This window comes from Bufo gargarizans, chromosome 4, assembly GCF_014858855.1.
Source record: "Bufo gargarizans isolate SCDJY-AF-19 chromosome 4, ASM1485885v1, whole genome shotgun sequence".
Classification (NCBI taxonomy): Eukaryota; Metazoa; Chordata; class Amphibia; order Anura; family Bufonidae; genus Bufo; species Bufo gargarizans.
This window is the reverse complement of record NC_058083.1, coordinates 29,661,212-29,674,906: the sequence shown is the minus strand read 5'-3', so window position 1 is coordinate 29,674,906 and position 13,695 is coordinate 29,661,212.

Here is a 13,695-nt window from a genome sequence, read left to right as displayed (position 1 = left end):
ATTGTTGACTTTGGATTGTAAACCAATACATGTAATTTGTCTTGCCTCCTTCTGTATATTCCGGATTGAGCTGCTGGCAACTTGTCCCAAGAGGTAAATAGTGCAATAGGTGCGAAGGGCCTATAGCGTCTCACTGCACGTATCACTTGTATATATTGGTGTATATAGTCATAAAGATAACAATTGCGTCTTGGTGTTCCAATTCGCTAAGTATAACTTGGGATATAAGCCAGTAAATATAGTTTACTCTTACCTCCTTCTGTATATTTCAGAGTGAGCTACTATCAGATTGTCCCAGGAGGCGTGCGATGCGAGTGGAGCGGAAAGTGCCGCGGCATCTTGCTTCACGTGTCTTCCACTGGATATAATAGATACATCATGCTGCGGTAAATAACTGTATGTAATAAAAATTCAATCTGACATCCAGAACTATATAAATTTATAACATTTCACGAAACCACACTCACTGATTCACAGATATCATTATTAAATAAAGGCCTCAAGTATGCCCCAACTGCAAAAGTTGATAAGTTTTTTACCTATATAGGTATACAAAAATGTATTAGAAATATATGTTTAAAGAAATATTTTATCAAATATCTATAGGACCAAAAATCCCTTTAGGGGTCTCTAACTTGTTTAAAATCTTATCTTTATTAAGTTCATTTAAAAACAAACACACAAAAAAATAAATAAATGTTATCACTGCATAATATCAGTATGCAGTGAGGTGTGAGGTGATTATTTGTATCACTACTGGTTGCCGACTCCAACCCACTCCTTACTATTCAATGCTTTTGGGGTGCATGGACTTGGGTGTATTACAATTGGAACTATCATGATATGGGATCTAATTAATTCTATATGAACCCCTAGTTGGTTAATGTCACCCAACTTTATTCATGGGGATGGTTGCCACTATTTTTGCTATATTGTTGATAAATCTTCCTGTAGTCCCCTTGTTAGAGGCTCCACCATCTATATAGCATTTGTATCAATGTGGGAGGACAACTCCTATTTAATCCCTATACAAAGGGTTGCAATTGTAGAAACAATGTTACTGCCTCTTTAAGGTTGCTGCTGGCTGCTCCGCAACCCCAAATCGACACTTAACACAGAATTCTGCGTAATCTGTGTGTATTTTTTAGGGTTGATGCTGGTTACTACATGACCTCAGGTCAACACTTAGCCCAGAGATCTGCGTGATAACTCTGCTGGTGGCTATACTAGAGGTTTCTATTACACTTGATAGAGGTCGATATATCAGTAATATGTGACTGGGCCGCTCACTACGTTCCACTTTGACTGACCATGCCGCTATTTGCGTCTCCTATGCTCTTCACTGCAAGCTGCCTAAAATGAGAATAGACTAACACACCCCTCCCTCCCTCCCTGTGTGCCCACATCATGGGCACACAGGGAAGGCTACCAGCCTTCTACTGTCTGCCCAAGATTCATAAAAACCCACAGAATCCTCCTGGCCGTCCCATAGTCTCTGGGATAGGTTCTATTACCTCTAATCTATCAAGATATATAGATACTCATCTCCAACCATTGGTAAAAAAGACCAAATCTTACATTAAAGATACCACACATATTATCAGATCAATTTTATACGGGAAGGCATTAAATATATTTAAGAACACAACTATTTTTACTTTGAGGGCAACTATTACTTACAGAGACGTGGCACCGCCATGGGGACTAGGTTCGCCCCCAGCTACGCCAATTTATTCTTGGCTGAGTGGGAATCTTCCCACAATGAACCTAGACTGGGGGTGGACCTGGCTCTATGGCGGCGTCATATCGATGATGTCATCTTTATTTGGAAACAGGGAGTGTCACAACTGGAAGAATTTTTAAAATTATTAAACATCAATGACATGAATCTAATTTTTACTTCAAACATCAAAGATCAGACTGAATTTTTAGATCTATTGATAAACAAACGTGCTAACAAATATTATTGTAGCACTTATCAGAAACCTACGGCGACAAATAATTTTATTCAATTTTCTAGTTGTCACCTCAGATGATCATCAATTTGAAGGTGAGGCTACTAAAATGAAATCCTACTTTGTAAATAAAAACTACCCTGTAGAATCTATAGATAAAGCATTGGATAATGTAGGAAAACTAGAAATAAAATCGTTCTTTAATGATTAACAACAAGAAAGAACTCAACATCAATTTTTGGATATCAGGTTTATTCTCCCCTTCAACGATAATTATAAGAAATTACAGAGAATAATTAAATTACATTGGCAGCATCTTCTAAGTGATAAGACAGTAGGACACCTCCTGCCTCATGCACCAAAGATAACTTTCACAAAAGCCCCCAATTTGGGTTTGAAGATAGCTCCATTAGTCCCAAATAGGATTAAGAAAGACATTAGGCACTTTTATGAATATGAAAGGATTCTACAAATACGGTAGATGTATAGGATGCAAAATGAATAACCAACCACGTAAAATCTTAGAGGTCCACTCTACCCAAAATTCTTTTATATGGGAAATCAAAGATTGCATTTCCTGTAATTCTTCGGGAGTGATATATTTAAGTCAATGCCCGTGCAATCGACAATATATTGGCCGTACAAAGCGAACCCTTAAAATAAGAATGAATGAACATATAGCGAATATCAAAAAAGGCTACTAAAAACACTCTCTTTAGAAGCATTTTAAAGAGGCTCACAATAACAACCCATTGAATATAAAATGTATGGCATTAGAAAAGGTTAACAAACATTGGAGAGGAGGCAATTTTATTCAAAAAATGTCTAGAGCAGAATCTAGACAGATATATGAATTCGGGTCCCTTCTACCATTTGGACTGAATTCGGAATGAGAACTATTTGGTTTTCTTTTAGGTCGATGCCCGATCTCCGATGGTGGATTACATGTCTCTGGCCGTTTACCGGCACTGTGACCTTCCCTCTGGTTTGGGACCTCTTCCTACTTCTACGACTCACCCTCTTGATATATGATGAGTCCAGTATCTCATTGATACAATATCTGCCCCTTCATATTTAAAACACTATCCTGTTAGCATCTAATGTTTCAAGTGCGACTTACAAGCCCAGATCAATTGTTTCTTTGAAGCAAATGGATACTAATTAGATATAGAACAGGCTATTCTATACATGATTTAATCATCAGGCTGAGACATCTACAGTAGCAAATCACACTCATATATCTCATATATAGACATTACAACAATATGACATATAGACGCAGGTTATATTGCACGATTTTATTATTTTTTTTAAATCAAATATTTCACAATAGGATGAGATAGAGTACACTTTTGATTAGACATTCCATCCATTCTTACTGGCTTCTATCTTTTTCCATCAATTTAATGGGTAACCACTCATGGACCTTGCAAGATTTTATAATTATTTTATATAAAATAATGGTTGTACATCTACTTTTAGGACAACGCTATAAATTAATATAGTTCTGCATGTCATATTGAATTTCGATTACATACAGTTATCGTAGCATGATATATTCATTATATATAAAAAAAACGCATATACAAACAAATAACCGCAACAATATCGCATCAAAATCACAGCATCCATGTGGATGCAAGATAATGTTGGCTTCTAATATGACATATAGACGCAGGGTCTATTGTATGATTTCATTATTCAATACCTTACAACAGGATGAGATAAAATACATCTTTGAGCAGACGCTATTCATTAATATTGAAATCTATCCTTTTCCAAAAATTATAATGGTTAGTCTAATACAGACTATAAAATATTATTTATTTTTTAACTTTTATTTTAGAGATATTTTATATAATAAAAGGTTATATATCTATTTTTATGGAAATGTTATACATTTATATAGTTCTGGATGTCAGATCGAATTTTTATTACATACAGTTATTTACCGCAGCATGATGTATCTATTATACAAAAAAACACATATACAAATGAAAAACCGCAACAATATCGCATCAAAATCACAGCATCCATTTTGATGTAAGCCAATTCTGGATTCTTATCCAGTTACCAAACCTTAGGGAGGATCTAGAAGGATATAAAAGAAGGAGGTTCAAAGTTCCAAGTATGACCACTGAGGAAGTGATGTGGAATCATCCCGAAACGCGTCTGGTAGATTCATATTGGACATCTTTGTAATGCCTCCGCTACAAACAACTCAAAAAGCATGACCATGCAATCTTAAGTTTACAAAATTTGAACATTGATTCCAATTGTTCAGATCTTTGCTACCTATTATCATTGAGACTACGTTAACAAAGAGAAAGCGGAAGTCTCACCTGAATCATCGCGATACTTGGATGCTGCCAGTGGAAGACACGTGAAGCAAGACACGGCGGCACTTTCCGCTCCACTCGCATCGCACGTCTCCTGGGACAATCTGATATTAGCCCACTCTGAAATATACAGAAGGAGGTAAGAGTAACTATATTTACTGGCTTATATCCCAAGTTATACTTAGCGAATTGGAACACCAAGACGCAATTGTTATCTTTATGACTATATACACCAATATATACAAGTGATACGTGCAGTGAGACGCTATAGGCCCTCCGCACCTATTGCACTATTTACCTCTTGGGACAAATTGGCAGCAGCTCAATCCGGAATATACAGAAGGAGGCAAGACAAATTACATGTATTGGCTTACAATCCAAAGTCAACAATTAAGATCTATATAGTGAGTTGGAACGCCAATACGCATTTGCCATCTATATATATTTATATATATATATATATATCAATACAAACAATCAATGCATTAGATATTATTAAATATCAATTTTATTTTTGGAGTTTCTTTTACACCAATCACGTGTGACCAGGATTATTGTGGATATTTATTATCAAGATAACTACACACTCATTTTTGGAATTGTGTTGGAGACTTTTATATACTTATATTTTTTACCTTATTTTATATTCACCACCATTTTTTCACAATTTTTTTCACTATTTTTCATTATTTTTTCACTTGTATTACTTATATTATCCTATTTGGTATACTCACCAATCCATTCGATCTATATCGATTTGTATTGGGAACATTTTGGTGACCCACTATTGCTGCTATTATTGTGACATTGGATTGCTGCTATTTATTAATGCTGCTGTTGTCAATACGTATGCTGCCATTATTCAAATTTATTTTTCATATATTTTAATCATCTAATTTATATATATATATATATATATACTCATATTAATAAATTAATTATCTGACGCCATAGTGTGAGTGCTGACTTATCCCATTTTTAGTATCATTCTAGATAACTTCTGCCTGATCGCAAGTCCCTGTGACGTCCACCATACAATTGGATATCTTCTCTATCAACTTTCGATGTTCTTTTCTGCGCCTACCATGTTGATCACGGTTAGCCGCGAATCAGGGTTCCACGCAGGAAAGTGAGCGTGAGAAAGAGAGACCTCATCCAAGGGAGATGAATGGATGAAATTTAATTTGATTAAGCGGAAATATGGGAAAAGTTATTAAAGCATAAGCTTCCAAGTTAAGGAGGGGGCGCGCGGCAATTAACCTCTCCCTACTCGGGGAGGTAGTGACGTTAAATAACAATACAGGACTCTTAAGATGCCCTGTTATTAGAATGATTAATAAAAAATTATAGGGAATGTCACAGGGGTATTTTGGATTTGGAAACGTTAGCCAGGAGAAGCCCTGCTGCCGCTTTGTTGACTCTAGATAACTTCTGCCTGATCGCACGTCCCTGTGACGTCCACCATCCATTTGGATATCTTCTCTATCAACTTTTGATGTTCTTTTCTGCGCCTAACATGTTGATCACGGTTATCAGGCGAATCAGGGTTCCACGCCGGAGAGGGAGCGTGAGAAAGAGATACCTCATCCAAGGGAGGTCAATGGCTGCAATGGGATGAAGCGGAAATGTGGGACAAATTATTAAAGCAGAAGGATCGAAGGAAAGAGCCAATTAAAGACGAATTTTAGAAATTTAAGTCCCTGTCACCTATGAAGAGCAGAAGTTTATTCACGTAAAAAAAATTGTAAAATGTCAACACAAGAATGTAACAGAAAAATTTGTGAAATTTATTAACCTGTCTACTAGGTAGAGTAGGGGTCAAACAGCCAGACATTGTGGAATGTCACCCGAAAATGTAACAGACAAATTAGTCTTGATTTATGATGTGGAGGTCCATATGGAATAGGATTTTGAGGAGGCGGTGGACGTAGCGGAGTAGGTGGAAGCGGCAGTGGAGGAGGACGAGGTAGCCAACACAGTTTTTTGGTTTAATTTTTTTTTTATTAGGGTACACCCAAAAGAGTGTGAAATATCCACAATACAAGAATGAGCAATTGCGCTGTAGTATAACAATGGTTGAATAAGGCCGGTATACATGTCTATTCTGCACAAGGAACAGATAAGTCCTGTGGGATCCATGCCTGGTTCATTTTAATGAACGTGAGCTTGTCCACATTGGCTGTGGACAGGCGGCTGCGCTTGTCTGTGATGACGCCCCCTGCCGTGCTAAACACACGTTCAGATAATACACTGGCTGCAGGGCAGACCAGCACCTCCAAGACGTAAAGGGGTTGTACTTGCACATCTTACGATCATGCTCCAGTGAGGGAATTAAGGACGGTACAGTTGTCCTTGTAACGGGCATCCAGCAGCGTGGCCACCCAGTAATCAGCACAAGTTAGAATGTGGGCTACTCGGCGGTCGTTGCAGAGACACTGCAGCATGTAATCGCTCATGTGTGCCAGGCTGCCCAGAGGCATCGAAAAGCTGTCTTCTGTGGGAGGTGTATGATCTGTGTCCTCTGTATCCTCCCAGCCACGCACCAGTGATGGCCATGAGCTGGTCTGGGTGCCACCCTGCTGTGAACAAGGCTCCTGCTCCTCCATCTCCTCATCTTGCACCTCGTCATCCTCCAGAACTGTGCCCTGGCTGGACAATTGTGTACCTGGCATTTGTGGGTGCAGGAACCTACCCACGGAGCCACTTGTAAATAACTGGCCGGAAACCCTACTAAATGATCCCTCTTCCTCCTCCTCCTGTGCCACATCCTCTTCCATCATCGCAAGCAGCGTTTTTTCAAGGAGGCATAGAAGTGGGATAGTAACGCTGAGAACGGCGTTATCTGCACTGGCCAAGTTGGTGGAGTACTCGAAACAGCGCAACAAGGAACACAGGTCTCGCATGGTGGCCCAGTCATTGGTGCTGAAGTGGTGCTGTTCCGCAGAGCGACTCACCCGTGCGTGCTGTAGCTGAAACTCCACTATCGCCTGCTGCTGCTCACACAGTCTGGCCAGCATATGCAAGGTGGAGTTCCACCTTGTGGGCATGTCGCATATGAGGCGGTGAGCGGGAAGGCCAAAATTACGCTGCAGCATTGACAGGTGAGCAGCAGCAGGGTTAGAATGCCAAAAGCTCACACAGACGTTCTGCACTTTTTGCAGCAGCTCTGACATATCGGGGTAATTTTTAAGGAATCTCTGCACCACCAAATTCAGCAAATGCGCCAGGCAAGGGATGTGCTATGAGATTTCGCCCAATATCACACACCACCAGGCCGGGCTTGAGGCTGACTGGCACAAACCACTCATTGGTCTGTTGTTCAAGGCCCATCCACAGCTCCTGCGCGGTGTGGGGTTTGTCCCCCAAACAGATAAGTTTTAAAACTGCCTGCTGTCTTTTACCCCTGGCTGTGCTGATGTTGGTGGTGAAGGTGTTACGCTGACCAGATGAGGAGCCGGTAGAGGATGAGGAAGCAACAGGAGGTAAACTGAAGCACCCTGCAATCCTCGGTGGTGGAAGGACATGCGTCAAACTGCTATCCGCCTCAGGCCCAGCTGCCACTGCATTTACCCAGTGTGCAGTTAGGGAGATATAACGTCCCTTACCGTGCTTACTGGTCCACGTATCCGTAGTGAGGTGCACCTTGCCACAGATGGCGTTGCACAGTGCACACCTGATTTTGTCCCCCACTTGGTTGTGCAGGGAAGGGATGTCACGCCTGGAAAAGTAGTGGTGGCTGGGCACAACGTAATGTGGGACAGCCACCGCCATAAGGCTTTTAAAACTCTCCGTCTCTACCAGACGGAATGACAGCATTTCAAAGGCCAGTAATTTTGAAATGCTGGCATTCAGGGCTACGGATTGCGGGTGGGTAAGGGGGTACTTCCTCTTCCGCTCCAGTGTTTTGGAGATGGAGAGCTGAATGCTTCCGTGGGACATTGTGAAGATGCTTGGTGACTCAGATGGTGGTGTTGCTGGCAGATACTCTGTTTGCAGGGTGGCAGATGGCACTGTCACTCCAGAGGTGGATAAAGAGGCCAAGACTGCAGCAGAAGAGAAAGCAGGAGGAGCCAGAGACCTTTCTTGGTTTTTGAGGTGTCTACTCCATTGCAGCTAGTGCTTTGCACTTAGATGCCTGGTCATGCAAGTTGTGCTCAGGTTGAGAATGTTTATGCTTTGCTTCAGGCTCTGATTACACAGCGTGCAAAGCACTCGTGTCTTGTCGTCAGCACATTGTCTGAAGAAATGGCACCCCAGGGAACTCCTTAGAGCTGGCTTGGGTGTGCTCGGTCCCTTGCTGTGGTGGGCAGTAGCAGGTGTACTGTCTAGGGCAGGCATGTCCAAACTGCGGCCCTCCAGCTGTTGCAAAACTACAACTCCCAGCATGCCCAAATAGCTGTAAGCTATCCAGGCATGCTGGGAGTTGTCGTTTTGGAACAGCTGGAGGGCCGCAGTTTGGACATGCCTGGTCTAGGGGAAGGCCGCTCCGCTTTTGCACCCTGCTCCCTCTTCTGCTGTGCTGGTGGCTCTGTGTGACCACCGCCTCTTCCTCCGAACTACACAGGTCACTCGCATGACCTTGATTCCATGTGGGGTCGAGGACCTCATCGTCCTCCACATCATCTTCCACCCAGTCTTCACCCCTGCCCTCCTTTTCAGTCTGCACACTTTCGAAAGCCCCAGCAGTTGGCACCTGTGTTTCGTCATCATCCGAGACGTGCTGCGATGGTCCTACCATGTACTCATCTTAAAACATAAGTGGTTGGGCATCGGTGCACTCAATCTCTTCCACTTCTGGGGCAGGGTTAGGTGGATGGTCCTGGGAAACCCTGCTAACAGAGTCATCAAAAAGCAGAAGAGACTGCTGCATGACTTGGAGCTCAGACTGCTTGGCTGATTTGCAAGGGAATGAGGTGAAAGACTGATGGACATCGGCTGCAGGTGCCAACTGTGGTCTTTCAGCAGGAGACTTGGTGGGATACAATGTGAATCAACTGGAGGCACTGTCAGCAACCCAATCTACTATTGCCTGTACTTGTTCAGGCCTCACCATTCGTAGAGCCGCATTAGGCCCGACCAAATACCGCTGCAGGTTCTGTCGCCTATTCGCACCTGAGGAAGGGGTTTCACTTATGCGTGTAGCTGGCACAGATCGACCACGTCCTCTCCCTGCAACAGGAGCTCCACCAGCAGCACCACAGCCTGGGCCACGTCCCTTATTTGACCCTCACCTCATATTTCTAAAATTTAGGATCTTGCCCTAAATGGGTGTTTTATAAATAGCAGAATATAATGACAGTATGTAAAGTGTGTATCTCACACATACAGATGCAGACTATGCTGCAATTAAAGATTTTTGCCCAAAAGGGGTGTCTTATTAATAGCAGAATAGAACCACATTATCTAAAGGGTGTATCTCACAATGACGTATGCAGCAAAGGCTGCAAAATTACTTTTTTTAATAACAGAATATGACAGCTGTATATAACGCTTGAATTTCACTTGTGTAGATGCAGCAAGGGCTGTACAATTGTGTATTTTGCCCAAAAAGTGTATTTTATAAAACCCAGAAAATTATAGCTGTATTTCTAGCTTAAATTGCACACTGACTAATCCTGCAAAGGCACCGGTTGTAGGATATTGCCAAAAAAAGGTGCTTTTTTAAAACCAGATTATTATTGCAGTATTTCAAGCTTGGATTTGAATGTCACAAAAGCACACATGCTGTGCTGGTGCACTGAGCTTGCATAAAATGTCCGCCGCCGCCCACCTAACTAACAGACAGATCAAAGTTATTTTTCTCTGTCACTGGGCTCAGGGCAGGGTAAAAAGATTGTGCACTGCACCCACACGACTAAATCTATGTAGATCGCTGAGTTCAATTGCAGTTCTGATCACAGATTCTGTCCTATTCTCTCCCTCACAGCAGCAGCATCCTCTCCCTACACTAAGCACAGCAGAGTGACGTGCGGCACTACGTGACTCCAGCTTATATAGAGGCTGGGTCACATGCTGCACTGGCCAATCACAGCCATGCCATTAGTAGGCATGGCTGTGATGACTTCTAAGGTCACACAGTTAAACGCTTGTTGATTGGCTGCTCTGCAGCCTTTCAAAAAGCGTGAACAAATCGCCAAACACCGAACCTGAACCCGCGATTTGACTGAAATGTTCGGGTTTGGTTCCGGGGTCCAAAAATCCTAAAGTTCAGTACGAACCCGAACTTTACAGTTTGGGTTAGCTCAACCCTATTTAAAAGTAATATCAGAAAGTATTACTTTACTGAGAGAGTAGTGGATGCATGGAATAGCCTTCCTGCAGAAGTGGTAGCTGCAAATACAGTGGAGGAGTTTGAGCATGTATGGGATAGGCATAAGGCCATCCTTCATATAAGATAGGGCCAGGGGCTATTCATAGTATTCAGTATATTGGGCAGACTAGATGGGCCAAATGGTTCTTATTTGCCGACACATTCTATGTCTCTATGTTTCTAAGCTAAGTTAACTAACATTACTATTAGGTTGGCTCCAGGTCCAAATGGATTACACCCAAGAGTTCTTACAGAACTCGGTTCAGTTACTGCTGTGTCACTGTCATAATTTTTAGAAATTCTCTAGGGACTGGTATAGTGCCATATGACGGGTATAAGGCAAATGTGTTGCCAAACGGCTCTAGGTCCTCCACAGGTGATTATAGACCAGTTAAACTTCTATTGTGGGTAAAATGTGTGAAGGACTCTTAAGGGACGATATCGAGGAGTATGTGACTATAAATAATATTGTTAGTGATAACCACACTAACCTGATTTGAGATTATGAGAAGGTGAGCAGAAGCCTGGACAGAGAGGCGGCTGTGGAGGTAGTGTTTCTGCATTTTGCAAAGACATTTGATACTGTCTCCCGTAGATGTTTAATAGGTACAATAAGGTCTATAAGCTTAGAAAGTATAGTTTGCGTCCAGAGAGTTATAAGTCCCGGGTTATAAGTGGTGTATCCCAAGGTTCAGTGCTGGGTCCTCTATTATTTATTTATTTATTAATGATATCAAGGATGGGATTATGAGCACAATTTCTATTTTAGCAGATGACACCAAGCTATGTAGTACTGTGCATTCTAAGGAAGATGTGCAAAAACTTCAAGCTGACTTTGACATCAACTTGGCAAATGAAGTTCAATGTGGATAAAGTTCTGCATCTGGGTAGTAATAATCTACGTGCATCATATGTCCTAGGGGAAGTAACACTGGGAGAATCACTTTTCCAAAAGGATTTGGGTGTACTTGTAGATTGTAGATTAAATAACAGCATACAATGTCAATCAGCTGCTTGTAAGGCTAGCAGGATATTTTCATGTATTAAGTGAGGCATGGACTCGCGGGACAGGGATGTAATATTACCACTTTTACCACTTTACAAAGCGTTGGTGCGGCCTCACCTGAAATATGCAGTTCAGTTCTGGGCACCAGTCCATAGAATAGATGCCCTGGACCTGTAAAAAGTACAGAGGAGAGCGACTAAATTGTTGAGGGGCCTGGAGGGTCTTAGGAAAGATTAAAAGAATTAAATGTATTTAGTTTTGAGAAGAGACATCTAAAGGGGTAACATTATTAACCTATTCAAATATATAAATGGGCCATACAAAAAATATGGTGAAAAGCTATTCCATGTAAAATGCCCTAAAAAGACAAGTGGGCACTGCCTGCGACTGGAGAAGAAAAAGTTCAGTCTCCAGAGAGGTCAAGGCTTCTTTACTGTAAGAACTGTGAATCTATGGATGTCACGACTGTAAGTGAGCAACAAGAGCCTACACAGTGAATAGCAACTGACCGGACCCAAACTAGGGAGGATAAAGGGTGACCCCTGTCAGACCCTAAAAGCTCTCCCTAAGCTGCTATGCACATGTCCAGATCCATATGGTGGATCGAGACATGCCCGCGTACCTAAGGCTGATGACCACTGAAACCCCTACAATAGTGGAAGGGGCACGGCCACCGGTGCCCTGCTCAGTATATGGACGGAACCGGGGTCGCCTCGGATCCAGTCAGCAAAGAAACAGAAACACACAAAGTCTGAACACTTAACTGAAGGAGCTGCGGCTGCAGTGAAAACAGATCCAAAGTCAGCAGACAATATCCGAAGTACTTGCTTCAGCAGAACACAGATCTAGTGAAAATATATCACACAGGTGAAGTTACTCAAGCGAGAGATACAGCTCAAAAGAAAAGTATAATCCGCACCTCTACAAAGGAGGAGGGGTGATTTAAGGGCAGCAAAATCAAACACAGGAGGGACAGCTGGGAGGAAGGAAACAGAAAGTAAAGACCTCATCACAGGGGCGGAGAAACAGGGCAGAGGGAACTCCTCCAAGCTCTAGTAGTGACATCATCACAGGGGTGGAGAAACAGAGCTGTGAGAAGGTCTCAAAGCTCTGGTAGTGACAATGGAATAGTCTACCTCAAAATGTGGTCACAACATAACAGTGGGCAGTTTTATGAAGGACTTGGATACATTCTTAAAAGTAAATAACATTACCGTATTTTTTGCCCTATAGGACGCACCGGCCCATAAGACGCACCTAGGTTTTTGGGGAGGAAAATAAGAAAAAAAAAATTTTTAACCAAAAGGTGTGCTTTTGGTGGGTTTGGAACTAATGGTGGTCTGTGGGTGGCACTATTACTGGGGATCTGTGGCTGACGGACACTGTTATGGGGGGATCTGTGGATGACGGACACTGTTATGGGGGGGATCTGTGGATGACGGACACTGTTATGGGGGGATCTGTGGATGACGGACACTGTTATGGGGAGATCTGTGGATGACGGACACTGTTATGGGGGGGATCTGTGGATGACGGACACTGTTATGGGGGGATCTGTGGATGACGGACACTGTTATGGGGGGGGGATCTGTGGATGACGGACACTGTTATGGGGGGGATCTGTGGATGACTGACACACTGTTACAGGGGGGGATCTGTGGATGGCACTGTTACAGGGGGGGGGATCTGTGGATAGCACTGTTACAGGGGGGATCTGTGGATGGCACTGTTACAGGGGGGATCTGTGGGTGGCACTGTTACATATGTGCCATCCACAGACCCCCCCACCCCATAACAGTGCCATCCACAGCCCCCCAGCCCATGACAGTGCCATCCACAGCCCCCCAGCCCATAACAGTGGAATCCACAGACCCCCCCCCTTAACTGTGCCATCAGCTCGATCATCCAATAGAGCCCCCCCCCCCCCCCGCCGCCGCCGCCGCCGCCGCCGCATGTATACTTATATTAATTGTCTTATTCAATTAAATTGCATTATATATGCCCCCTCTCTCCTATATTGCTAATCGAACCTTAAATCCTCATCCTAGGTGCTGTAATGCAGGCCGGGCGGCCGGCGCGTCACTC